Source organism: Perca fluviatilis, chromosome 9, assembly GCF_010015445.1.
Source record: "Perca fluviatilis chromosome 9, GENO_Pfluv_1.0, whole genome shotgun sequence".
In the NCBI taxonomy this organism is placed as follows: Eukaryota; Metazoa; Chordata; class Actinopteri; order Perciformes; family Percidae; genus Perca; species Perca fluviatilis.
Window position 1 is genome coordinate 1,706,778 of NC_053120.1, and position 12,117 is coordinate 1,718,894.

Here is a 12,117-nt window from a genome sequence, read left to right on the forward strand (position 1 = left end):
ATATTCATGAAAAAGGACAAGTTTGTGAACGGGCAACACTGATATTGATAATGAACAACTAAAAATGTTACTCACTTGGCCACCATTTTTAAAGGTACGTCAAAAACCTTACAAAACGAGCTGTCAGTGCTGAGGGATTACATTCTGGAGTAAATAAAGAGCACGGATTTTATTGGCATTCAAGCCGACGAGACGACTGACATTTCCACCCGCTGCCAGCTGGTACTTGTGCTACACTACATCAACACCAACAACAACATCCAAGAGAATTTTTTTGAGTTCATTACAATCCAAAAAGCCACCGCAGATACCATTGCTACAGCGCTTCTGGAGACGCTAAGCGCCATACTTTGCCACTCAGAAGGAGAAAAGGGCAAAATTCCTGTAACAATAAGATCACACACAACGCAGCCCTGGCCACAAGTTTCTTTGTATATTGTAATTCAATTTTGTTTCTTAATAGTATGTTAGCTATTTACTGTACATGTGTTGTGGAATATCTGCTTGAAAAATGATTTAAAGTTGTTGCAGATAATGCTTTTTATTCAATCAACTAATTGATTAATCATATTGCTGCAGTTCATTTAATTGTGGCAGTTGTGGATCACATTAACTATTAGTAACATTTGTCTTGATCATAAAGCTCTGTATGCCATGTTTCCATTAAGAGGTTTGACTTCAGGCTTTTCAACTTCAATTTAACATTTGACTTTTCAATTGGACTAGACAAATGTCAAAATGCGGAGGCAGTGCCCAAAGGCTCGGTAAAATTGTCATTTTTATCAGAATGAGTGAAAGAGGCCATGTTGTGGAATAGGAAGCCGATCCTGGACTTAAAGGGGTGATAGAATACAAAACCGATTTTACCCTGTCATAGTTGAATAACGACAGTTCGGTGGGTAAATAGGACATACATAGAAGCTCAAAATCCAATTGACACCCCTTTACTATGAAAATCTCATATTTTGAAACTGCCGCTGAAAACGGGCGAATCTCAACAAAGCTGAAATTGACGTCAACCTCCCAAAAACCTGAACCTTTGTCAGCCCATGGGTGTATTAAGAGAACGGTCACGCCCCAACATTTACATAGGCTACACAACTGACCTGAGATCAGGTAGTCTTCTGAATCTAGCTAGGTCACGCAGATCTCTGCTATTCCATTACAAAATTCACTTCTGAAACTTTTTTATGCAAGAAATCAACTATATAAAGCTCAAATATGGGCCGCTTTACGAAAATGGATGGCTAATTGAAAATTTTGTCTGACTGTGTGTTGGAGTTCAGCGCCGGTGCTGCCTGTGTTGCTGCCTCGCCGCCCGGCCTGCCTTCCTTCACACACCCCGGCCTGCTATGAGGTACTTGGAGCTCCGTCACGACTGGCAGCCCACAGCACTCCATACCTTTGCAAAGTCACCGTGTCTTGGGCTAATAGACAACCAAATGCCCCTGCCCTGACAGAGCTCCAGGACCTGCAGCTCCCCTCTTCCTGCTAAATGCCAGGTGTGTGTGAGTGAGAGTGAGGTCAGCGAGCTTGTTACGCCAGCAATCTCTTACCACAGGTTTCAGTTAATCTTTTAATGTGTGTAATTATAATGTGTTGAGTTATTTAAACAAACGATTGGGGAAATAAACGCCGCTTGTCCGCGAGTCCCTTTGATAGAGTCTGCGGCTGGATGGAGCTCTATCAATGAGAGCTAGCTAGCCTCCTCTTAGAATTCCTCTGAAATTCACAAATATTCATTAACTTGAAAACAAAACATTTAGGTAGCTAGATGTTGTATACGTGGCGTGACGAAATTCAAACTGTAAATATACTCGAATTACGCCGAAAATGAAGCTAACTATCCGTGATTTAACTACACAGGTAGCTAGGATTAAAGGGACAGCCGCAGCTAACGAAACACCTAGCTAGTCTTCACAAATATTCATTACTTTGAAATCGGACACCATTTAGGTAGATGTTGTATAAGTGGCGTGACATGTGTGTAACATGTGGTAAGAGATTGCTGGTGTAACAAGCTCGCTGACCGCGCTCTCACTCTCACACAACGGGCCATTTAGCAAGCAGGAAGAGGGGAGTTGCAGGCCCTGGAGCTCTGTCAGGGCAGCGGCGTTTGGTCCATTAGCCCAAACGGTGACTTTGCGAAGGTATGGAGTGCTGTGGGCTGTCAGTCGTGACGGAGCTCCAAGTACCTCATAGCAGGCCGGGGTCTGTGAAGGAAGGCAGGCCGGGCGGCGAGGCAGCAACACAGGCAGCACCAGCGCTGAAATCCGACACACAGTCTTACCAAATTTGCAATTGGCCATACATTTTTGTAAAACGGCCCATATTTGAGCTTTATATAGTTGATTTCTCGCTTAAAAAAGTCTCAGAAGTGAATTTAATAACGAAATAGCCATGTATAACTTTGCAGTGTCTGAAATATGAGACCTGCTGTCGAGTCTCCCATGTGTTTCTATGTAGTTTGCTCAAACCAATCAGCGTGCACCTCATTCTGAATATTCATGAGCATACCATATTTAAAAGAAAAGCTCTTGTTCCAAATATAGCCATATTCACAGGGTAGTTAAGGGCCCAATAAAATAGCATTCGGGCAATTTTCAGCCCAACCAATGTTACATACCCCATTAGCAGACCTTAAGGAACAGTGTAAAATACCCTATATAATCATTCTATCCCCCCTTTAAATTTAGATTGAAGGTGGTTTATGTGTTGCTGAAAGGAGAGGGAACTCTTTAACCAGACACCTAAGTATTTGTACACATTTTTCTAATTCCAACCCATCGAGTGAGGTAATTTTGTTAATAAAATATTCCTACAACACAAAAACACACAGACACACGGAGACACAGACACACACACACACACACAAAAACACACAGGGACACACACACACTGAAGGGAATTCTGGTAAAAACACAGGCCTGAAGGCCAGAAAAGTTCGGTGAATTCCGACTTCCTTCTTCTAAAAAAACATCTCTCTTAGTACGGGGAGTAAAGATCTTTCTCACACGGAGAAGGTGTAACTTCCTCATTGACCACAAACAGCACACACACACACACACACACACACACACAAACACACACACACACACACACACACACACACACACACACACACACAAACACACACACAGACACACAAACATACACACACAGACACACACCCACACACACACACACAAACACAGACACACAGATGCACACTCACACACAAACATACACACACACACAGACACACACACAGACACAGACTAACACACACAAACACACACACACACACACACAGAGAGACACACACAAACACACAGACACAAAAACACACAGACACGCACACACACACACAAAAAGATAAACACACAAACACACACACACAGACAAACACACAAACACACAAACACAGACAACACACACACACACACACACACACACACACACACACGCACACACACACACACAAAAGATAAACACACAAACACACACACAACACAGACAAACACACAAACACACACACACACACACACACTATAAAAGAGCAGCAGCTGATGAGGGTTGGTGTTAGTTGAGCTGAGTGGTGTCAGTGTTTGTCAACCTCGAGCAGAATGGCTGCAGCCACAGAGCTCTCCTTCCGCTGTTCTTTCTCAGCAACTACATCCATGCGCAAGAACTTATCTTCACGAGAGAGAAAGAACTTCATCTTACACCTTCAACCTCCCCGAGAACAGCACCTCCTGCCTGATCTCCAGATCTGTTGGTGAGGAGCAGCTTGTCCTGTGGAACACCTCTGACCTCTGGTCCAACAGCTCCTCAGTACCTCAACACCTGAAACAACGACTTGTCAGCTCGGTGAAAACTTCTTCTTACACCATCCTCAACCTGACCCATTCAGACTCCGGCCGGTACCGAGAGGAGTGTTGGACTGAGGGCAACGTGACGCATGACAACAACTTCACTATTACTGTTTGTACTACTTCAATACCTTGGAGATATTTTGCAGTGAGACGTGGAGAAACAGTGGACCTGCCATGTTTGAGAACATCTGATAATCTGGATATCCAGTGGCTCAAACAGGACTCTAGATATGAGCAAGAAATATGGAACAGAGTTTTTGGGGACAAGACGACATCAGTGATGGACAATGTTAGAGGAAGATACCAAGTGGTGACAGACACATCAGCTCTTCGTGTTTCCAACGTCACAGCAACAGACTTTACAAACTACAGATGTCTGGTGATGAACCAACAGCAGTGTGTTAGCAGTCAACCTGTAGAGTTGGTACAGTATGAGATGATCTACGGCTCAGTGGGAGAGACCGCTGTGTTGCCGTGCTCTATCACTGACTCCACTGATGAACAGCCCCCACGTTGGAGGAAGTATAATCCAAAAACACGCTCTTACACTGACCTAGGATTACACAACCAGACTGTTCCTTCAGTAGACCAAAACTACTCGCTGGTGTTTTCATCTCTGATGTTAAATCACTCAGGTTGGTACGGCTGTGAAGCCTTCATGAGAGTGCAACAGTATGATCTGGTGGTGTGCCCCAAATTTGGCCCCCCTGCTGTAGAGCTCTTCTCAGAGGGAGAAGAAGTCACTCTCAGATGCAGATATTTGGGAAAGGGTAGGGGGCATGTTTGGTTCATCAAGTCGAACCGAACAGAGGGAAGAATCTTTAGTGTAATGTCTGATCAGAGCATGAGCAGAGTGAGCTGGGACTATAATGAAGTTAGCCTGGTTATCTCTAATGTCTCAGTGGGAGATGCAGGGGAGTACTGGTGTGCAGTTATTAACCCAGATGATTATCAGTGTGTGTCAACAGAGAGGACTGTGTTAGTGTACATGGAGCCCTTTGGGATTTACTCCACCTTCTTCAAAGTGCGATGCTCAGTGCTCAGTGTCCTGCTGCTGATGCTCTGTGCTGCTGTAGTCGCTGTGAACCTGAGGACACGGAGAGGAGCGCAGCTTTCAGCTCACACACACACTTAATATGCATATATGATCATTTCATCATTGGCTTTAATACAGCCTGGTATACACTGGCTTTAATACAGCCTGGTATACACTGGCTTTAATACAGCCTGGTATACACTGGCTTTAATACAGCCTGGTATACACTGGCTTTAATACAGTCTGGTATACACTGGCTTTAATACAGTCTGGTATACACTGGCTTTAATACAATACAAACAGGTGCTTCAGTGATTTCATACTGATGTAGGTAGTTTCTAATAGTCAGGAACAGATGGTTTCTGATTGGTTACCATAGCTAAAACAATGGAGTTTGGACTGCTTGAATGACATCCGTGTTAACTGTTCTGCAATACGGTGGGGGGTGAGGATAATGTGTCAATCCAATGAGAAAGGGTTAACACATTTGCAAGAGGTGTAGTAGGAGACAGTAATGATGAAAACCAAGTAGATCCCAGTTTCTTTAAGCAGGTCAAAGCAATCAAGAAAAACTGTAGTATCTGGTGTATATACTGTATAGATGATATTATATTGTGTATATATATATATATGGAGTTAGTTGATCTTTTCTTGATGTTGTTGGTTAGGGTAAGGGTTAAGGTTAGGCATTTAGTTGTGATGGTTAAGGTTAGGGTAAGGGGCTAGGGAATGTATTACAGTTTTTTTTGATTGCTAAACGACAGTGGGCACAACTGGAGTCACATGTGCAAAACTCTAACTACAGTCTGCACAGCAGCAGTTCATGTGGACCAAACTCTAGTTTGTTTCTCATCGCTTGAACACAATTTTCAAAACTCTACACACTTATCCCATGACTTTAACCACAACGTGCACAACACTGTAGATTTACAGCACTTTGTTCAGATGCTAACACACTGCTGTCAAAACTGTTAACCACACATTCAAAACAGAATAGATTTCAGTCTGGTGCCTATCAAACACTGCTGATTGCAATTTTAGCTGAAAGCCTAAGCAGGTGTCTTGTTTTAGACTAGTTAGTGAACATATATGGTATTTATACAGAGAAAGATCAGAAAGTCTTTTTTTGTATACAAACACCAAATAAGAATTAAATAATTATACAATGTATTGTTTGAGAGAAACAGGTAAAAGAGCAAAGATACCAACATGTCCAGGTAAGATATCTGAGGTTATGTACACAGCTATAAAAAAAAAGTGAAAAACACTATATCTTTACAATAGTAAAACTGTGTTCTTCCTGTTTTTCAGAAAGTAATGGAGGTGAAAGCAATAGAAACACCAGATTAATTTTTATTTAGAGATGATGAAGAAATCCAATGTGATGAAGAAAACTTGCCACATGATGTTGGAGAGAGGCAGAATCAGTCACACTATTCCTTGTTACTGTTATGTACCTTTAGTTTTTTTCCCCAGTAATTCCATAAATTACTAGAGATAAAACACTATATTGAAGAAAACTGCTGATTTTCATTCCTTGTTGTTTACCTTATGTAAAAATTGGTATGCTATACAATCTATATTTTTTCCTTAAATAAACTGTTGAGTAGTGTCAAGTCACTCAAATTGTTCAAACTGTAAAGATGAGAAAGTTTGTAATTTGTGTATTGGTGTTTGATGCTAGTGCTTTTACCCTCAGTGTGTTCTGAGTGACAGTGTGTGTTATCTCAGTGTGTGTGTGTGTGTGTGTGTGTGTGTGTGTGTGTGTTATCTCAGTGTGTGTGTGTGTTTTCTCAGTGTGTGTGTGTGTTATCTCAGTGTGTGTGTGTGTTATCTCAGTGTGTGTGTGTGTTATCTCAGTGTGTGTGTGTGTGTGTGTGTGTGTGTGTGTGTGTTATCTCAGTGTGTGTGTGTGTTATCTCAGTGTGTGTGTGTGTGTGTGTGTGTGTGTGTGTGTGTGTGTGTGTTATCTCAGTGAGGCCTGTGCATACTGTTTGAGACGTGTGTTAAGAGTTGTGTTGCTTTGAATGAGTTTTGCAGGTGATGTGAACTGTTTAGCTCAGGTGACTGTAGGTAGTGCAGACTGTAGTTAGAGTTTTGCACATGTGACTCCAGATGTGCCCACTGTCGTTTAGCAATCGGAAAAAATTGTATGTCAATGATGGTTCCCCACAAAGATAGCGCCACGCACTATGTGTGTGTCTTCCTGTGTGTCTGTGTCTGTGAGAGTGTGTCTGTGTTCCAGATGTTTTACTTTAAATCTAAAGATTATGTGATGTTTTATATTATATATGAGGGAATATGAATTATCTTTAATGTATTTATAATAGTTGTATCTTGCAGTGTTTTCAGTGTTATAAACTTGTTATTATATCTTGGTCTATCTATAATCTATTGTCTGTATATTAAACATTATTAATGAACTATAAAACTTGTTCTGATTGTGATTTCTGATTAATTATTATAAGCAACATATCTCTGGGTCTGTAAAATGTTTCTTATGTTCACTTTCAGTAAGTTTATTTCTAGAGCACATTTAAACACACATTAATCTGACCAAAGTGCTGAATAAACGAACATTAAAATGTAAATATCAAAACCCAAAAAGAAGATCCCAACACCAACAACAAGCAGCAGTTCCCAAACCCAGAATGATAGACATGATGAGACCAGACTGAGAGATTAGAGAGTTATAATGGGTCTTTATCCCAGATATAAAAACAGAAATGGAGGGAGCACATCTGATATGTGAAGACAGCAGCTTCCACCGTCGTGGAGCAGCAACTGGAAAGACTCTGTCCATATTTGGCAGTTTGCAGATGATCTGTATCTGTGTTTTATTATAAAGTTAATGAAATCAAAGGTGTTCTACTTTGTCTCAGCTACAGCTCTGAGTCTCTCCCTCTGCTCCCGTTTACCTCACCACTGAGTCTCACTTCATGTCCCGCCCACAACTCTATCTGGTTGGTAGATGGTAGACGGGTATCAGCCAATCAGAACTCACCATGACATGCAGCAGCCTCTACCAGAAGTGTCTCCGTCTCCGGTGGAGTTGGTCTCTCTCCGGGCCAGTCCCCCTAAATCTAGAGCGCTCCTTTAATGAGTCATTTAGGAAACTCTAAAGCTATTATTCCTAACCTCAACAGGCAGAAACAGACCATAATAAGTTTAAGGTCTTGTGTATTGTCATGTGCATTTAAAAGGAAAAAGTACAGACAGAATGCAATGAAATGTGCTTTGACCTGGCCCTCTCTTCTCATAAAAACTATCACTATTGTAGAAGCTTTTTCCTGTGATTCCTTGTTTCCTTTGCTCCCTGGTTTGCTGCTACTTGTGGCTGAGCTGGATATATCTTGACGCGTGCAGTTGTAAAGATGAGGAGTAGAACTTGATGTACCCGATTCAATGATCATTTATTATTCTTGATGTAGATGAAATATTACATAAACAAAATAACTTGAGGTAAAAATTAAATTAAAGCAGTCTCTTGTATGGTAGCAAACGGCTTGTCATGTCATGGCACCACACGGCACACCACCACACTGTCAAAAGACTGTTTTCCCTCTCAGGCCACGCCCACTCCTGTGGCTTCCTGTCTTTTAAGCCTTTCCATTTGGGCTCCACCTTCAGCCTCCCAACCGTCCTCTAGGTGGGTGTAGACTGACCTATGGCCACACATACTCACAACTTTTCAGAAGAGAGAATCATAAAATAAACCCAAAGCTCAATTGGGCTCCTACAACTATAATATTAATGAAATATTAATTAATGAAATATGATAAAATGACCTGAATACATAGTGCAAGATACACACACACACACACACACACACACACACACACACACACAGACACACACACACACACACACACACACACACACACACACACACACAAACACACACAAACACACAAAACACACACACACACACACACACACACACACACACACACACACACACACACACACAAACACACACAAACACACAGACACACACAGACACACACACACACACACACACACACACACACACACACACACACACACACAGACACACACACACACACACACACACACACACACACACACACACAAACACACACAAACACACACAGACACACACAGACCCCCTCCCCTCTTATTTCTGCTGGTTTCCTCTCCTCTCTGAATAAGGTGTGAAACACGTCAGCCTCTGTGGTTTTAGAGTTGTGTAAAGGACATTTATTTCTGGACAGAGGTGATGCTGCAACATTTCCTCTGATGATGAAGTCATGTTTGTTAAAAATAAATAAAAAGAGCAGCTGCTGATGAGGGTTGGTGTAGAGCGTATATTGATGAGGAGAAGCTTGTCCTGTGGAACACCTCTGACCTCTGGTCCAACAACCCCTCAGTACCTCAACACCTGAAACAACGACTTGACAGCTCGGTGAAAACTTCTTGATGCATGAGTAAAACTTCACTATAACTGTTTGTACTTCACTATATGGGAGAGTTATTGAAGCGAGACTTCACTACCATGTGAGGGAGCAGCTGATAATCTGGATGTCCAGTGGCTCAAACGGGACTCTAGATATGAGCAAGAAACATGGAGCAGAGTTGTTGGGGACAAGACGACATCAGTGATGGACAGTAATCAGGACTTAATATGCATATGATTATTTCATCATTGGCTTTAATACAGCTTGGTATACACTGGCTTTAATACAGCCTGGTATACACTGGCTTTAATACAGCCTGGTATACACTGGCTTTAATACAGCCTGGTATACATTGGCTTTAATACAGCCTGGTATACACTGGCTTTAATACAGCCTGGTATACACTGGCTTTAATACAGCCTGGTATACACTGGCTTTAATACAGCCTGGTATACGCTGGCTTTAATACAGCCGTAGTATACCACTGGCACTAATACAGCCTGGTATACACTGGCTTTAATACAGCCTGGTATACACTGGCTTTAATACAGCCCGGTATACACTGGCTTTAATACAGCCTGGTATACACTGGCTTTAATACAGCCTGGTATACACTGGCTTTAATACAGCCTGGTATACACTGGCTTTAATACAGCCTGGTATACACTGGCTTTAATACAGCCTGGTATACGCTGAGCTTTCAGCCTGGTATACACTGGCTCTAATACAGCCTGGTATACACTGGCTTTAATACAGCCTGGTATACACTGGCTTTAATACAGCCTGGTATACACTGGCTTTAATACAGCCTGGTATACACTGGCTTTAATACAGCCTGGTATACACTGGCTTTAATACAGCCTGGTATACACTGGCTTTAATACAGCCTGGTATACACTGGCTTTAATACAGCCTGGTATACACTGGCTTTAATACAGCCTGGTATACACTGGCTTTAATACAGCCTGGTATACACTGACTTTAATACAGTCTGGTATACACTGGCTTTAATACAGCCTGGTATACACTTGCTTTAATACAGCCTGGTATACACTTGCTTTAATAGAGCCTGGTATACACTGACTTTAAAACAGCCTGGTATACACTGGCTTTAATACAGCCTGGTATACACTGACTTTAAAACAGCCTGGTATACACTGGCTTTAAAACAGCCTGGTATACACTGGCTTTAATACAGCCTGGTATACACTGGCTTTAATACAGCCTGGTATACACTGGCTTTAATACAGCCTGGTATACACTGACTTTAATACAGTCTGGTATACACTGGCTTTAATACAGCCTGGTATACACTTGCTTTAATACAGCCTGGTATACACTTGCTTTAATAGAGCCTGGTATACACTGACTTTAAAACAGCCTGGTATACACTGGCTTTAATACAGCCTGGTATACACTGGCTTTAATACAGCCTGGTATACACTGGCTTTAATACAGCCTGGTATACACTGGCTTTAATACAGCCTGGTATACACTGGCTTTAATACAGCCTGGTATACACTGGCTTTAATACAGCCTGGTATACACTTGCTTTAATACAGCCTGGTATACACTTGCTTTAATACAGTCTGGTATACACTGGCTTTAATACAGCCTGGTATACACTGGCTTTAATACAGCCTGGTATACACTGGCTTTAATAGAGCCTGGTATACACTGGCTTTAATACAGCCTGGTATACACTGGCTTTAATACAGCCTGGTATACACTGGCTTTAATACAGCCTGGTATACACTGGCTTTAATACAGCCTGGTATACACTGGCTTTAATACAGCCTGGTATACACTGGCTTTAATACAGCCTGGTATACACTGGCTTTAATACAGCCTGGTATACACTGGCTTTAAAACAAAGGAAGGGACACATTCATGCAGAGAAAACATTTCAACTAGAATACAAAAGAAACATAAATGATGGGAAATAAAAGATAAATACCAAATGATTATTATTATAATAATATAAAATAAGTTTTGAATGTTTGAAGGTAACCTTTGATCCTGACAGGATGCAGATGTTACGTTCAAGTGTATTGTCATTAGACTTTAGATTCTCTGCCCGAGCTTAAACTTGACCCATGGGCTGGGCCCTAGATCAAGCATTTGAGTTTTTTTAATCATGACTTCATTAGCCTAATTGGGTGTTGAGAAAGCTATATACCTCTCCAGATTCCCCCTGTAGCTCTCGGTGTATGTCCTGTCCTGTGCTGACTTGAGTGTGAGGTAAACTGGGCTACATGGTGTCTCCCCCCCCCTCTGCAGCTCTGTTGTCGGCCAGTGCTACTGCATCAGACTGTGGAGAAGGACCGGATTAATTAGGTGATGGAGACCAGAAAGTCTCCTGTATGGTTCCAGGGCTTTGATTATGTTGCTTCCTTGATCTGTTACCCCCACTATTCAGCTGAGGGTCGAGTTTTTTCTTTCCATTCTTAATAAACAAACAGTGTATGTTTACAGGCTTCGTCCTTGTTGCATTATTCATTAAGATTATTCTAAACAGATTTCTGTAATTCAAACAACTCGGAATCGTAGTTGTCAGTTATAACGGCCCATGTATTAAAAAATTGTCGGGTTTAGATCGGCTCATAATTCCAGTTATTGTGATGGGGCGGACACACACACACACACACACACACACACACACACACACACACACACACACACACACACACACACACACACAAACACACACACACACACACACACAACACACCCCCACACACACACACACACACACACACACACACACACACACACACACACACACACACACACACACACACACACACAA